The sequence below is a fragment of the Lutra lutra genome, chromosome 6 (genome assembly GCF_902655055.1).
Source record: "Lutra lutra chromosome 6, mLutLut1.2, whole genome shotgun sequence".
Taxonomy (NCBI): Eukaryota; Metazoa; Chordata; class Mammalia; order Carnivora; family Mustelidae; genus Lutra; species Lutra lutra.
In genome coordinates, this window is record NC_062283.1 from 30,378,902 (window position 1) to 30,396,792 (window position 17,891).

The 17,891-nt window shown below is 43.4% G+C and overlaps 2 pseudogenes; both read left to right on the forward strand.

Moving 5' to 3' along the window:
* The first annotated feature begins 2,444 nt into the window (after positions 1 to 2,444).
* Positions 2,445 to 9,643, forward strand: LOC125101557 (butyrophilin-like protein 1; annotated as a pseudogene).
* Positions 9,644 to 11,278: 1,635 nt separating this feature from the next.
* On the forward strand, positions 11,279 to 17,266 carry LOC125101558 (CREB-regulated transcription coactivator 2-like; annotated as a pseudogene).
* Positions 17,267 to 17,891: the final 625 nt, after the last annotated feature.

A 17,891-nucleotide genomic window follows, 5' to 3' on the forward strand; every position in this document is an offset into this window, starting at 1 on the left:
ATAAATATATAGAACCTGTACTAAGAACCAGGTTCCCTTTTAGATACCTGGACATCAGTGAACCAAAGAAAGATCCCTGCACTGCAGCATTTATATTCTAGAGGCAAAAAATAGATAGATGGATGGGGGATAGAGGATGTTAGATGTTAGTGAAGTAGGCATTTTGAAGAGAGGATATCTGCAGGCGAGAGTTCCAAGAAGAGGAACACTCATATGAAACACTTGAGGAAGGAGGGTGGCTGGTGAGTCTGGTCACACAGGGAGTCCACATAGGTGGTGAGAGAGGTGAATGGGAGGGTGGGGAGAAGTGACAATCTTGGAATAAAGAGGTGCTCCTGGTCCATGGGCACAGAGAAGAAATTGATCATGAAAAGCTCATGAGGAGGACACACTTGAGCAGGTACCTGAGTGAAGCACATAGTGTTCCAAATAGTCGTGCAGGTTGACGGCCTGGACCATCAGGAGCACAGAGAGCATGGTTACTTTGGTTATGACAGTTAACCAAATAGTACAGAGACTGGAATGTGTGTGCTCTGTGGGGCACAGGTATGGAATTTGGGGTGGAAGTGGACAGGGATTTTGGGGGCGGGGTGGAGGCAGATGTCAGCGTAGAGAAGTGTTTGTGTGCTGTGTAATGGAGTTTGGATGCAGACCTAAGGAAATTTTAAACAGAACTGTGCAGGGGTTTGCTTTAACAGCATGAAGGATGGAGACTGGAGGCCGGATGTAGATACACAGAAGAAGTTTGTCTGTCTGACTCCATATAGGAGCAGCTGGATGGAAGAGGAGGCGTCTGGCTTCAGAGAGATTTGGAAAGTAGACTCAACTGAGTGTGTAGGTTTGGGGACAGAATTTAGAGGTGCAATAGAAGACTACAGAGAGTCCCAGGGTTTCTCTTTGGCTATTTGTTTAATAGTAGTAGAAATATTGATAAATATGTGTTATTTGCCAATTGTTGTCATGTTGCTGTGTAACACACAGTCACAGAAATCTTAGTGGCATATAGCCATTTATTTAACTTGGGTATTTAGGGAGTTTAGCTCATCTAGGCTGTATTTCTCTACTCTTAACTGGGCTTCCTTAACCATCTTTGTTCATTTCGGGAAAATGTTACTAAACACACATCTCCCAAACCAGAAATCTTCTTCACAAGGATAGTAGGAAAAGAAATAATTTTTATTATTTCTATTTTTTATTTATTAGCATTAACTACAATGTGATGTGCATCAAAGAGATTCTTTTAAGAGATGCAGAGACAAATAAATGTCACCCTTTTCCATGACCATGCAGTCACAACTCATTACATACTCTCAGGATAGACAGTTACTAGCTCTGAAGTCAGCACCATTTGTCACAAGCAGTTCATGCTATGTTTACTTGGCAGTCAGGGTGATCATTGTGTTAGCTAATTGGCTTTATCTGGAAGGAAACGAAATTCTCCCATGTTTACGACAGGAGGTGATTTTCCATGTGGATCCTGGTACCCACTAAGTTTAGGTTCCTACCCTGGCACAGAAAGGGGGAGAGAAGGGTGCTGTCTTCTTTGTTGTTAACAGTTCAAAGAGAGGGTTCCCAGGTTCTTGAGAAAGACATTCCAGGATCACAAAGCTGGCAAAAGTCCTGTGTAGTTTTCACATTTCAAAAAGATTAGAAAGCATTCACAACACAAGTTTCCTCGAGTAAATGCTGCAAGAAAAGGATGGGACTCTCTGTCCTTATTTTCAATATGGACAGTGAGTTCATACCTTTAATTTTTATTTGTCCTGACAGTGGATCTTGGCTGGGGTTGTTCACATGGGTGTTGTCCAGTTGGCTGGTGGCTGGTCTAGAACAGCTACATCTGAAAGGCTGTGTTAGCTTGAGCATGGGCCTCCTGTGGCAGAGGGCAAGGCAATGACATAAGCAGTTTCCAACCTCTGTTAGAGTCACATTCCCTGAACTCTCAGTGGCTGAGTCAAGTCACAGGTTGGAGCCCAGAAGCAGAGTGTGAAGGCATTAACAATATGTGGCAGAGGGCTCGCTGGATGTAAAGATGGCTGAAGGATTGGGGATATTTTAATCATCGTCCTATCACAGATGGGGCCATCATGAATTAGTTCAGGGTTTGAGTTTGAAGTATCTGTGAGAAATGGCAGAGCTAAACCCCAGGGATGTGGATGTTAGGGAAGGAGCTCAGGAGGTATGTAGGGTTGTCAATGGTGGAAATGATGACCAAGTGGCAGTGGGTGTGCTAGCAGATGCCCTAGAGAGTGTTTGAGGTGAGAAAAGCAGAGAAGGATGGATCCTGGGACTGTCACTCTGGGCGATGGACCTCTACCCTCATGGTTGGGGAGAAGAGCCCACACTCTGTGCCTGCAGCAGTCCCTGTGCTCTTTTCTTCTGTTCCCTGAGGCAGGGCTACTGTTTTGCTCCCTGTAGAGTCCCCTCCTCAAAGAGGCCCCAGAATGCAATGCTGTCCCTGGAGTTGTGCACAGGAAGACTCTGCTGGGATTCCTGGATTCTCCAGCTTCTCTCTTGCAGGTATGGGCTCTACCCCTCAAGTGCACATCCAAGCAGCAGAGGAGGATGGGGTCCAAGTGCTGTGCATGGCCTTGGGGTGGTTCCTGAAGCCTCAGGTATAGTGGAGAACTCCTAGAGGGGAGAAGTTCCTGGTATTCTCTGAGATATCCACCCAAGACAGTGGGAGGCTGTTTAGTGTGGAGGCTGCTCTGGTGGTGAGGAACAGCTCTTCAGGCGATGTGACCTGCGTGTCTTCAACCTCATCCTGGGCCAGGGAAAGGCAATGGCTTTTTCCATTTCAAGTCAGTGCTCTTTCTGGGAGGGAGGGGCGGGTGTTCCTGGGTGTACTTGGCTGGTCTGTTCTGGTCTGTGCCCCTGACAGGGTCTCTGGCTGGGCACAGAGGCCTTCTTTCCTAGGGCCTGTCCTTGGAAGCCAGCTTTCATGGTGAACCTGAACTTGCTGATGCTCTTAACCCTTGGGGCTGCCTACCATAGCAAGATAGATCATACCACAAAGTGGCAGGAGATGCAGGAACAGGAGAAACTGCACAAGGACAAGCAAAAGGACTAGAACACAAAGGAAAATGTGCTGAATGCCAGAGGTAAGGCAGGGCAGGGGCCAAGGCCTGTGAATGTGGAAGCTGGTGTGGAGGAAAAGTGGACAGGAAGGCCCTTGTCCTGGGAAGGTGGCCAAGTAGTTTCAGAGAGGACAGTTGGAGCTATGGAGGCTCAAGGGGTCTGGGGTTAGATCTTCTTATAGGATACAGAGAGATCTTTTGGTGGGTTTTCCAGCTGTAGTCATTGCTGTTTTTAGTGATGGGATTTCATGCCTATCTTTCACTTTCTTTCAGATGCTCTGCAAGCAGATCTTGGTAAGGTCTGTTCTTTCTCCAGAACTTTCTGCAACCCCTTTGTAGGAGACGTTCTGGTTCTCAGCTCACTGTTTCCTGTGTTGCCTTTCAGACTGGAAGGAATCCGTTTACCTGGCTGGTGAGTGACTTTCCAGATATCCTTGTGTCTTCTGTCTTAATTAAGCCAAGAGGTATCCCTTCTCCTTGTGTCATGCAGAGGCATGTGGACCCTTCCCTGGGGCAGAAGTGGAAGCTGGTGAGAGGCAAACCCCGCTCCGTGAACTTTCCCTGATCTATGCCACTGTTTCCTAACCAGTGCTTGGGAATCTGGGGGTGATAGTGGTCCCTGGAGTCTGTTGTGCATCTTGGCTTTATTCTACTGCTGACCTACCCACCACATTGCTTGCTTTTTAGCCTTTAATATAACTAGTTCTGTTAGCACTTGGAATCCTAAAGCCAGCTGCTCTGAAATTTCATTAAAGAAGGTATAAAAATAAATGGAGTTCATTAAACAAAGGCGTGGTTCTGACCACATAATACCAACCGGGGAGAGTGTGTTTTCTCCAGTTCCTGGAAGTTGTGGTCACAAAGTGGTGGGTAGAGGACTGGAAAGACTATGTGTCAGAATGCAGTGGGATGAACTGTCAATGCCCCAAAATAGGGATGTGTTATCTGAGAAAGATTGGCCACCTTTACCCCAGAGCTCAGCTCACATCCCTGTCCTGAAGTCATCCTCCCTTTTGAATTCTTTCTTAAATATCTCTGTTATCAAAATCACAGAATTTAGTAACATTTTTTTTTACAATTGTGGAATAACATATATTTTATTCCCTAAAATATTTTCCCATATTGTATAATTTTCAATTAATAGGTCCAAAATCCAATGCAGGTAGAATAAGGTTTTTTTAAGGTTTTGAGGCAAATGACAGCTAAATGACTTGTCAAAGAACTCAAAATATCTGTGGGCAGGAGTGAAACTCAGCCTTAGATGCAGATTTCCTGACCTGTGGTCCAGGGACTTTCCCACAGTACCCTGCTGTCAGCACGTGACAGGAGGTCATCTCCTCTCCAGATTTTCCCTGCTCTGCAGCTAGTGTCACCTGTGTTCCAGAGGGCAGCCAAGGGTCAGTAGATGAACGCTGAGCAGGCTTGTTCTGACTGAGTTCTCACCAGGTGTGCTCCCTTTCAGCCAGGAGGAAGGCACAGCTGTATGCAGGTAAGTGACTCTGGGGTTCCTGGTGGCCTTACCTCCCTAGCCTCAACTTTGCCCCATTCTGTGTCATGTACCCCACATCGGGACAGGGTTGGTGTACATGCTGTCCTTGTTACTTCTGTCTTCTCCCTCTGGAAGACTGCAGGGACTGTCCTTGGGAACACAGATCTGCCTCCATTCTGACCCATTCTCTACCATAGGTGGCTATTGGGGTTAGCAACACCCTCTGAACACCTGATTGTTTTGGTTTGTTCAATGTCAATAAAGGGGTCATTTCTTGTTTTTTTTTTTTTTAAGATTTTATTTATTTGAGAGAGAGGTAGTGAGAGAGAGCATGAGCGAGGAGAAGGTCAAAGGGAGAAGCAGACTCCCCATGGAGCTGGGAGCCCGATGCGGGACTCGATCCCAGGACTCTGGGATCATGACCTGAGCCGAAGGCAGTCGTCCAACCAACTGAGCCACCCAGGCGTCCCTAAAGGGGTCATTTCTAAGGAGAGTCTGGAAAAGGGTAGCGATTGTATAGATTAGAAATTCCCATGTCTATAAGATTTCAGAAATCATGTTTGCCTGCTTAGTACTTAGATATTCCTAAGTGGATTCTTGGGCCTGAATCCATTTTACCCTGAAATTCCTACTTTTCATAGATCTAAATTTGATTTGCCTCCTTCTTGCTGGTCCCCTGGTATGTTCTTCATTTCGCTTCCTCATGCTCTGTGTCCTTGTCCAAGCTGGGTTTCTTCCTTTGAACGTCTTAGTTGCTGAGTAATTAAATGCTTTTGAGCAGGTGATCTGAATCTGAGATCCAGAACCTTCAGGACAGTTATGGATTCCTGGGGGTGGGGTCTGTGACCCACCCTCATTATGTACAAAATCTTGTATATATGTTTGTGTAGCAGAGGAATAACATATATTAAAATATATTGCACTGTAATCTATAGTGTATGTTTAATATATAACATTATGATAGATGATATGTATAGATTTCAAAAAACAGCCACTAATGATTGTTCCCAACCATTGTCATTCCTTTTAGGAGAATATTGCACTTGCCTGATGGGCTCCACCTTGTTTGGGTTTATTGGGGGCAACGTGTGAAGTTTGTAGAAGGACACATCTAGAGGAATGAGAATTGTTTATCACAGAAAGGTGGGGAGCAAATTAGGGAAAGGCAAGCTGGTAGGGAAGAGAGGAAGAGATACGAAAGAAAGTAGAGAACCCGTGATTCCTCTTGGAGAGATTTTGGGCAGCTCAGAGCAGTGGAAGAGAGACCAGAAATCACAGTCACAGTGGTTAAAGTGGTAGGTACACCAAGGGTGTGCAAGGTATTTGGGTGCATGAAAAGTAATAAACTCCTGACATCTGTCTGAGTCATTTCTAAAAAGACTTATATTTATTTTAATCATCTAATTGAGTTTGCTTCTGATAATGAGACCATCTCAACCTTCTAGTGGAATTGGGACCAGAGTGTGATCAGGGTGATCCTAATGCAATGAAAGTTTATCCAGAGCATCCTTTAACAGTGGGATTGGTTAAGACCTGGGCCCTTTGAACCTGTGTAATATGTGGTCTTTTGTGTTTGGCTGTTTGTGTTCATGATCGGGGATAATGACTGTGACAGCAGAGAAGGGGGAGCCATGGGTGAAGGAGGCCTGGGGGCTAGATGTATGAGGAAATCCCTTAGAGAGCTTCACTGATTCTTGGGACTTATCTGTTAAAAATGGGGATCAACTATTCTTCTTTTAGCATCTCTCCCTTCTCTATCGAACTGAAGTGCATGTGTGTCAAAGTATACCTTGTAACAGACTCTTAACACTAGAGAAGAAATTGAGGATTACTGGAGGGCATGGGTGGGGGTGGGCTAGATGAGGGACAGGGATTAAGGAGGGCACTTGTGATGAGCGCTGGGTGTTGTATGTAACTGATGAGTCACCAAATCCTCCACTTGAAACTAATACTACACTGTATGGTAACTAACTGGAATTTAAATAAAAACTTGGAAAGAAAAAGAAGCCTATGTGGGAAAATAATGTGAACTCTGTATACCTGTTTATTTTGTCAGGACAGACACCCTTGCAGTAGAATCAACATTTTCACATTGATGGGCTCATAGTGTGAGGTGGATTAATGTCTTACCTCATCTTATTCACGAAATTGGAAAAATAAATCATAATGAAAGACTTGCTGTAGAAATGAAGTGAAGAATGCACTTAAGCCTCTGAAATGCATAGCATAGCTCTGGATGCATTGTAGAGTCTCAGAATGGAATGCCAACTGCTTTTTTCTCTTCCTTCTCCTTCTCATTCTGATTCCTCTTCTTTGCTAATGCGTATCAGTATTTATATAGAAATGTGTTTGTTGGGAGTCAACTAATCTGTCAGTGAAGAACAAGTAAACAAAGTTTCTTTTTCTCAAAGGGTCACAGGGGTCAGCCCATTTTAAGTGATCTGTTTCCATCAAGCAAATCAACGCAGACAGAAAAACCCATTTATCTGAATAAATCTGTGTAAGTGGGAGTGGTGGTCACAGAATTACATCCCAAATGTTCAAGAAAATGTCATTTCCTTATTTTTATGAGTGTTCTAATTTTGTTCCAGAGTCTCTGCCCTATTGGAGGTAACAGCTCTCCCACTGCAGACATTTCAGTCTTCTGACATATGTAAGTTTTGCTTTATCAGTTAGCGTCCTTTGTCTTCCTAAAAGGGTGTATGAGGGTTGAAAGAGTTTATGTGTCCTTGGGCCATTGCGGGAGGAGGGCCCTGTGCTCTCCTCTTGCTCAATTCAGGACCTCCGGCTACAGAGGGTAACTTGATCTGGTGCATAGGACACTTGGGTTTGGGGTTCCATTTAGGTGTTTGGGGACATTGTTTTCTCCCTCTGTCCCAACCCCATCTCAAGTTTCTTAATCTTAATCACATCTGTAATGTTCTCTCTGTTGCAACAATTTCATACTTTCTGGGGCATTGGACATGACCATCGTTGGAACCTACCACATAATGTGTCTCCTGGTGCTTTTGACAACTGTGAATTAATTACAGAGAGAAGTAGATGAGTAAATCCAATAATTTCAGGATTCCCCATACATATAGTGATGATATTCCTCCCAATACTCCATTGAAAAGGGAAGCATATTCATTATTGTCTGACCTCTCACTGGGTGTATGTCATTCTTTCTTTGAAATTCTTTCTCTACCTTCCTTGAACTCTCTCTGTTGCCTCCTGACTGGGCCAGATTTCTCTAATGTAGTATCCTGAGTTCTCCTCACCCATGGCTGATAGTCATCCTCCAAGTGCAGCTCCACCAAGGAGCATTGTCTCTACGTTGTCAGCCTACAAGATCCGTTCAATCAGTTAAATAAATGGAGGCCTCAAGAATTTTTAAAGAAATTTATTTATTTATTTTAGAGAGACAGACAAAATGAGTGGGAGGAGAGGCAGAAGGAGACAGAGAGAGAGAGAGAATTCTCAAGCAGACTCCCCACCAAGTGCAGAGCCCAACACAGAGCTTGATCCCATGACTGTTTGAGATCATTACCTGAGCAGAAATCAAGAGTCAGCTGCTTAACTGACTGAACCACCCAAACGCCACAGAGAACTCAGAAATTTTGATCCCTCCAATTCTTTCTTAAGAAAACTTAGCTTTCAGGGTGGATGTGTATCTAGGGCTTAAGAAAGAATAATTTGATAGTGAAATCTGGGAATAGAATCTTATTTTCAGATTGTTACCCAACCTCTCAGTGGTGTTAAGTTTTATGGCCTCTTTCCTGGGAAGGGTGTAGTAGGATGGCTACGTACGTGTGTGTGTGTGTGTGTGTGTGTGTGTGTGTGTGTGTGTAAAAGAAATAAATTTATTGTTGAATGTTTCCAAAGTATATTTCCCTATAAGTTTTGCATCACTGTATTTCAGATGCCTAGATATTGACATTGTTGTGTACAGTCTCCTCAAATCTCTAGTTTTTGTTCACTTTTGGGAAATGTGTTTCCCTTGTAGATTGGAAGAAGGAGAAGTTCCAGGCCTGTGAGTTACTTTGATTTCTTTCTGGGTGTTTCTACTGCTGCCTGATGGCTGCTGACATCTCCTTCAGCTTGCTGTGATGATACAGATGCTGACACCATCAATGGTGGTGGGCTCGGATGGGGCAGTGAAAGTCATGTAGCTGGGATTGGTGGGTGTGAGTGATATTGGATGCTGAAGAGATATCCCTCAGTCCATGGAGTATCGTCTGATCCTTAAGTGTCCTGTGATATCTCTAACCCCCTAATCACTCTCATGGTTACTTCTCTTGTTTGGAGGGCTATGGGCTTGAATCACAAGGCTCTAATCTCAGAAGGTTTAGCCCTCCCTGCAGCTAGGTGTCTTGGGTGGTGGCGGTGGTGGTGGTGTGCCTTCTTATAGGGTAGGGGAAGGCCTTGCATGATTGGCAACACTCTCTGCAGTGTCTGGCACTGTAGATCCAGAGTCTGCACATCCTGACCTTGATGTCTCTGATAAAAAGACTAATATGATCTGGATGAACACATTTGAGGATACAGGAGAGACACAGTATCCTGGACTGTGAGCTCAAAACATCACTGTGATGTTATTGCAAGGTGAATATCAACTATGGAAACCGAAATGAGTGGGCTCTGGGGGTCTGCAGGGAAGATGTGAAGAAGTAGGACTGGCACAAGAGTTCCCAGAAAAGGGGTTCTGGACTGTGGGCACTTTGCCAATATATATTATGCCTGCACCATCACTGTGACTCAACTAATCCTTGTGCAAGTTCTCCACAGGGAAGGGGTCATCAACAAACGTGATGTCTGCTGTTATAACATGACTGATAGCTTCCACATTTTCTCCTTCCCTTTAGCTTCCTCCACTGGCTCTCTGTTTCTATACATCATGTCTAGGTCAGGAGATGTATCCCTGACCATTTTCTCTGTGGTGGGTGGGCCTGGGGAGGACCCTGTGCTTTCTCCTTCTTTGGAAGAGACTGTGAACCTTTCAGGGCAGGGGTTCAGCCCAGGCTCTGGTGTTGATGGTGCTTCCCAAGGAGCCAAATCTTCATTACTTTCTTGTAGCCCAATGTTATATCCCCCTTAGGGCCCCAACATAGTCTCAGACCCCTCATGGTGGTTCTTATTGGAACTGCAGACTCCCTGAAGCAAAAGGATTGAGGCTTGTCCTGGGTGAGCTGGTGTCCTGCCCTCCTGCTCTGGATACAGACTCTGGTGTGGTTATGAGAATAGTTAGTTCATACCTTATGCTCAGGTAGCAGTAGATAAAAGTTGACTCTTGTTTGAGCTGATTTGGGGTAGGCTGAATTTTACTATAGGAAATCATGTTTCTTTTGGTAATGAAAATTACTTCTTTTAAAAAAAATTTTAATCATCATTTATATTTCATTTATATTATCAGTGTCCCTATGTAAATTCAGCAAAAAATGAATTTATAAAGTGTCCTAGAGTTTCTTATTTCTTATTTGCTTATAATTATTTTTAAAAAATTGTTCTCTAAATTCCAGTAGAGTTAATGTACAGGGTTAGATTAGTTTCAAGTGTACCATATAGTGATTCAACAATTCTATACATGTCTCAGTTCACATCATGGTAAGTGTAAGTACACCATAATCCCCCTCAAATATTTCACCCATCCGTCACCCACCAACCACCAGTTTGTTCCCTATAGTTGAGTCTTTTGTGTTTGTCTCTTTTTTTCCTTTTTAGTGCATGTGTGTGTGTTTGTTTTTTCATGGAGACTTTATACTGTTTGATATGAAGGAGATGAGGGCTGAATGACTCTGCAAATTAAACACAGCTTGAGTTGTGCAGAGGACCTATGGGTGGGTCACTAGCTCTATTTTGCAAATGTGCACTCTGACCAGAGCCATTAGTCATCCAAAAATTTCTGGAGAAATGATGGTTGTTGGGTGTTTAAGAGGAGAACAGTCTAATATTCTACTTTATATACTTCCTATGCTGGGATGGATGAAACAACTTACCTGTCTGTTACTTGTGAAACTTGTGCTAGTTACTTCAGGGAATGAAGGATGTGGGTCTGAATTCCCTGGTGTGCCACACCAGTTGGAAAGAACAGAACTGCTACAAGAATTAAGACGTATATGAAGAAGAGAATTTTAAACCCTTGGTGAACTGCTGAAAGTTTTGACCTTGAACACTGTACTGTTTCTCAGTATTTCCAATTCCAATGGTATAGGTGCATAGAAAACTACAGCAAAGAAAAGGAAACCAGACTATTGAGGACTCAGACTTTCAGGTGAAGGTGTGTTCACTTCCAAGGTAGAGAACGCTGACCTGCTGTGGTTCTGGGAGAAATGAGAAGACACAGAATTAGAAGTGGAAGATGGAAGTCACAGATACCAGTTCCTGCATGTGACCGATAACAAAATAAGAACTGTAGAAGCGTTGCATATTTTCTCCTTCTTATCATGTAGATGTGTTATTTGTCTTTATTATCTACTTTCTTCCTGTCTCTTCCTCTTAGGAATGTGATTTTATTCAGGTTTCTGTTGGTGATACTTAAAATATTGTCTCTACGTAACAGAATAGTCAAAGAGATTTTGACTGAAATTGAGGAATAAATAATATAACAGTGTTGGATTCGATGTGTGTTTCACTTTGGAGAAAGAGAGAGCTTCTTCATTTGTAATGGTAGCTTTGTAGATGGGTGAAAATGTGGATTTGTTGTGTTGTTATATGAAACTTCCAATGTGGGTAAATGGTGCATGTGGAAGCTGAGGAACTAAAGGTACGGACTGTGCCCATTATCAACTTATTGCCTTCTGGATTCAAATCTACCCTGTATTTGCCCCACTTGTTGATACTGGTGCTGGATCCCATAACAATTTCATTTTTGTCACGTGGAATAATACTGTTAGCCTTGGTCAGTATAGTGCACCAGAGGGTAAACAGCAGGACATAGCAGAAGAAATAGTATGGGACCTCAACACTCCACTGTCAACAATGGATGGATTGTCCAGACAAACAACAAAAAAACAAACAAACAAACAGAAAACCAACAAGGAAACATTGGAATGAAACCACCCTTTAGAACAAAAGACATATTTACAGAACATTCTGTCCAACAACAGATGTATACTCCTCTTACACGCACATGAAATATTCTCCATGTTAGATCATATGATGGAGCACAGAAATCATAACAAATTTAAAAAGATTGAAATCATATCAACCAACTTCTTTGACCACGACGGTATGAAGGTAGAAATGAAGAAGAGGATATCAACCCTTTGTCTGTAGTATCATTTGCGAATATCTTCTCCCATTCCGTGGATTGCCACTTTGTTTTGTTGGCTGTTCCCTTTGTTTTGCAGAAGCTTTTTACCTTGATGAAATGTCAAAAGTTCATTTTCACTTTTGTTTCCTTTGACTTTGGAGACATGTCTTGAAGTAAGTTCCTGTGGCCAATGTCGAAGAGGTTACTTGCCTATGTTCTTCTCTAGGATTTTGACAGCTTCCTGCGCCATGTTGAGGTCTTTTGTCCATTTCAAGTTTATCTTTGTGTATGGTGTGGAAGAATAGCTGTCCAATTTTCCCAGCACTATTTATTGAAGAGACTGTCTTTTTTCCACTGGATATTTTTTCCTGCTTTGTTTAAGATTATTTGACCATAGATTGAGGGCTCATATATGGACTCTTTATTCTGTTCCATCATTAGCCATCAGGGAAATTGAAATCAAAACCATATTGACATGGGGCGCCTGGTGGCTCAGTGGGTTAAAGCCTCTGCCTTCTGCTCAGGTCATGATCCCAGGGTCCTGGAATCCAGTTCTGCATCTGGCTCTCTGCTCAGCAGGGAGCCTGCTTCCCCCTCTGTCTCCATCTGCCTCTCTGCCTACTTGTTTTCTCTCTCTCTCTCTCTGTCAAATAAATAAATGAAATCTTTAAAGAAAAAAAAAAAGAAACCCATTGAGATACCCCCACCTTACACCAGTTAGAATGGTAAAAATTAACAAGATAGGAAGCATTAAGTGTTGGAGAGGATATGGAGAAAGGAGAACCCTCTTACTCTGTTGGTGAAAATGCGAGTCAGTGCAGCCACTTTGGAAAACAGTGTGGAGATTCCTCAAAAAATTAAAAATAGAGGTACCCTATAACCCTGCAATTGCATTACTGGGTATTTACCCCAAAGATATAGATGTAGTGAAAAGAAGGGGCACCTGTACCCCAATGTTCATAGCAGCAATGGCCACAATCACCAACCTGTGGAAGGAGTCAAAATGTCCTTCAACAGAAGAATGGATATAGGAAATATGGTCCATATATAAAATGAAATATTATGCCTCCATCAGAAAGGATGAATACCCATCTTTTGTATCAACATGGACGGGACTGGAATTATGCTGAATGAAATAAGTCAGGCAGAGAAAGTCAATTATCCTATGGTTTCACTTACCTGTGGAGCGTAAGGAATGACATGGAGGACATTAGGAGAAGAAATGGAAAAGTGAATTGGGGGAAATCAGAGGAGGAGGCAAAATACGAGAGACTGTGGACTCTGAGAAACAATCTGAGGATTTCAGAGGGGAGGGGTTGGGAGGTTGGGTGAGTTTGGTGGTGGTATTAAGGAGGGCACGTATTGCATGGAACCCAGGGTGTGGTGCATAAACAATGAATCTTGGAACACTGAAAAAAATAAAATTAAATTAAGATGTTAAAAAAAAAAAAGAAATGAACAAGAGGAAAGTGAGTAGACCTAAAACTATGTGGAAAATAATTCTAAACAACTGAGCGTGGACCCATGGTTCCTGGACCTGTTTTGTAAGCATACGTAGAACTATAGTTGTATTAGTTGCATTATCACTTTAGCTTCACATTGTGTTTTATTCTGTCCTTAATTATGTTTTATGTACCTCTCAACCTTACACAGGATCAATCATTAACTTTTCTTTTTTTACCTCTGCTCCCATTCACTTACTGGTTATAGAAACTAAATGGGAACCAGATGGAAACATTTGTCTGGAAACTATGCGACATCCCTAATCATACCAAGTCCTGAAGGTGCCTCATTTTCTGGAAGAACAGAGAGCTCCAGATGTTTCAAGACCCACGTTCTTAAGGTTTCTAGAAACACCTCACACACCTCTCATGTATTCACCTCCTTCTCCAAACATATAGAAGGTGTCCCTTGTCTCCACAGGGGCAAGGCAACTTTGGGAAGGATCCCAAGCCTTCTCATTGGGCTATCCTTGTGATAAAGAAGCTTTCTTGGCTTCAAAATCAGCATTTCAGACATTGATTTACTGGGCATTTGGGTGCTTGAATAATGTGATATTGGTGACACAACCAATATGTCAAAGAGGTAATTGGGTGATAGGTATTAAATTAAGGAGGCACAGGTTGGAACAAGCACTGGGTGTTATATGGAATTAATGAATCATTGAACACTACATCAAAAACTAATGATGTATGTTATTGTGACTAACATAATGTAATAAAAAATAAATAAATAAAAGTGAAATAAATAATTATCTCAAGGAAGTGAAAATGAAAATGCAACATACCAAATTCTGTGGGTTTTAGCAAAAGCAGTTCTGAGAGGATGTTTATAGCAATAAAAATTAGAAAGATCTCAAATAAAATATTTAACTTTACAACTCAAGTAACTAGAAAAAGGGGAGAAAATTAAACCCAAGTCAACAAAAGGAAGGAAATATCATCATCATCATCATCATCATCATCATCATCATCATCAGAGTGGAAGTAAAAGAAATAGAGACCAGAAAAATAACAGGAAGGATTAATGAAATCCAAGGTCGTTCTTCTAAACGATGAAGAAAATGGCAAACTTTTACTTAGTCTAAGAAAAAAGAAAGATTTGAATAAAATTAGAAATAAAAGGGAGCTATTACAATTGAGGAGACAGAAATATATAGAATCATAGGAGACTATGAACAATTAAATACCAATAACTTCATACCTAGAGGAAGTGAGTGTATTTCTAGAAACATGCACCAACCAAGACTGAATTAGGAAGATGTACAAAATCAGAACAGATCAGTTCCACCATCTGTAAGGTGCAGGTGGAAGCTGAGGGGCAGGAAGACAGGCTTGCTGAGGTAGATGGAGATGACAGCCTCGGGTTATGACATGTGGGGGCCTACATGTCCCCAAATTGTGACAGGCATACACAAGGATCTTTGATTATGGTGGTTTTCTGCCCAGTGATAATGAGATTGGCTTTGGCCTGGCTGAGTTCCAGAGCCCCTTCCACTTGCCCCCGTATTCATCCTGGAGCACTGGACACCAGGCCTGTGAAACAGGTACAGCAAGATCCCCAAAGAATGGTGTCCCCACTTCCTGCTATGCCCAACACAATGATAGCTGTCTCTGTAGTCCTGCCTATTTGTTGCTTCCCCTGGAATGCAGCTGGTGGAGGATGGTGCCCTGGGGCAATTTCCATACACAGAAGGATTGATTGTTTTGACTACCATCTGCACTGAACAGGAATCCTGTCACTCTGCCCTTCACACCAGTGTGACAAAACCAGCCCTCAGGACACTTATCCAGGCCCAAATCCTCCCTGCACATGCCCAGCCACTGTGGAGGTTTTCTGAACGGTGAAGTGGACTCAAAACTCTCTGCTTTGTAGGGAAACTTGCTAGAGACAAACATTTGCTGAAGCCATAGGATGCTAGGAATCTATCTTCATGCTCCTCCTGACCTCAGTCCTGTGAATTTCCTGGATTTATAAAATACATAAAGAAAAACAAACAGACGAAAAGATCGATAAAAGTAAAAGACAAGAAAGAAAAAAAAAAGGGAAAATACAGCCAAAATGAAAGCAAAGAATAAGATTTATATAATACAAAAAAAAAAAAACCCCACAAATACACAGAAACAGTGACAGAGAAATAAATAGGAAGGTGTTTATAAAGCTTTGATGTGGGTGAGGAAGGTTATTTCAGTATTTCCTGGGTGTATCTTGTTATGTTTGTTAAAGGATTCAACTTTCCAGAGATATATGGAAATTAAAACTGTTGTACATATATGGGTGGTATTGAACAGGGAAAAAGGATTACCTTGACGCTTATATCTATATCTATCATGTATCTATCTCTCTATCTATAAAGAAAAAGAAAAAGAAACATGGGTGTATGTATGAAAAATGTTCAAGTTCAAGTTATTTTGTAATATGTTGTATTAAACATCTAGTTGTAATGGTAAATAGGTTAAAAAATAAAAGAAGAAGAATCGTGAGAATGAATTAAAAAAAAAAAAGTTGTATCTATGAAATGTACAGGTTTTGTGACAATACCAGAGGCTTAATATATTGTTTTCCCCCGATGTTGGGGTTTTATAGTTTAATGGAGACCCTGTGGTTATTGTTCTCTTATTCTTTGGGCTTGTCTTCTGGGGAAGGGACCTGCCTCCTTGTTTTTCAGTCAGTCTTGCTTGGGCTGGGCTGTGGAAACCAGTTTTTCAGGCTTTGGTTCTCTGGAGGTTTTTGTTCTTTGGCAGTTTTTTGTGGCTTTTCAGAGGGTTAGTGCAAATAAATGGTCTGCACCTAGTCCTTGGCATCAGAGAGAAGCCTCAGTCTGCTCCCCTCTGTGTGGTCCAAAACAAACAGGCTCCCCTTCTGCAAACTCCGCTGAACAGCGCAACCTCCCACAGGTGGTGCTCACCCCCAGCCATCATCTCTGTGGTTGCCCAAGGCCCCTGCTTATCTCTGCATCCCTGTGCCAGTAGAACCACAGGTGATATTGGTCTGGGCAAGCCCAATCCTGGTGGCTGCTGTGGTTGGGACTGCTGTCTGGGGTCCATGCCCACACTGGGTGCACTCACACCCAGCAGCAGTGCAGGTCACAGAAGGGTGTGGGTCCAGGGACCTATGGCAGGAGCCTGAGCCAGGCTCTCTCAGGCACGGATGAGGGTGTGCCCAGCCTGTGCAGTGGTGCAAGCAGCGGAAAGCAGCAGGCTCAGGGACCACCAACTCGGGCCCCTGCCGGACTCTCTCAGACATGAGTGGGCACTGGCTGTGACCTTATGTCCGTGCCTGTGGCTGCCCAATTCCACCAATTGCCCCTTAAGACCCTTTGTTCTTTTTGAGCGCTTTTAACCAGACTCCAGGTAAAAGCTGGTCTCCAAGCACAGGGCACTTTCATATTGGGGTATTACTTTCTAATGCATTGCTTCTGGTGGCTCCCTCCCCTTCTGTTTATCCTCTGATATCACTCCCAGCGTTCCCAATCCACTGACCTCTCCACTGATGCTCTTCTGCCCCCGTAGAGATCCAGAAGTGTATAATCTTCCATCTCAGGCTGATTTCATGGGTGTTCAGAGTGTTCTGGTAGATATTTAGCTCAATTCAGGGGACCTGTTGAAACAGGGTCTCCTACTTCTCCACCATCTTGCTCCCTCTGGAACTTCGTGGAATTAACATCTTTCCATCTCCTGACCAGCTTGCCAGTGTGCCTGTCCTCCCACCTGCCATGACCACAGGAGGCTCCCTACCTGATCTCACCAAACTGTGCTTTCCCCTGGCACTTTCCACCTGACTGGACCCTGAGGAGATGGCCTACACAAGCCTGGAGTGGGGCACCAGTACCTCCAATTTGAACCACAACGTGATCCCCCTTGGCATCAGTGGGGGCCAGTGTCTGGGCCTGAGCTTGGACTATGATGATCCATGACTTTATTCCCCAAGCAGCGACTCATCCTGGAACACTTTGCCAGCAATCCTGACCTCTAGACTTTCTTGACCAGTCTCCCACCACAGGTTCAAGCTCCTATAACTACTGATCACTATCTGACTCTTCCCTCTCATTCAGTGGACTGGCTGTCTCCTCCACCAATTCCTCCTCCCCTTCTTCATCTCCTATACTGGGTTCTTCCCCTTACCCGGGTTCTACAACTGGGACCTACCTCCACCATCATGTGCCCCTCAGCCCCCTCAGTTTGCTCATGGGCCCACCTGGCACCAGAAAGTCCCAACAGTAGCTGCCCAAACAGTTGTTGCCAATAATGTCACCTACATCATCCTCTTTCACTCAGGATGCTCCCTGGATACCTACAAACTACCCACTGACCAATGGCTGCCTCTATACCCATTTGGCCCCTGAGTATGGTTCTGCCCACCCAGCGACTCACCCTGAAACTTCTACCTCAGCTAGGGCTGTCTCCTCAAGCCTGCTCAATGCAGCTCTCTAGTGAGCAGCCCCTGAGCAGCCATGGCACTATGGTGCACTACCCACACAGCTCCATGGGTGTAAGGAACAATCTTACCACTGGCCAATGAGTGACTTCAGCCTGGGGACTGTTTCCATATAGAATGCTCTTTGATGACTGCTGCTCTGACTCAAACTCTTCCT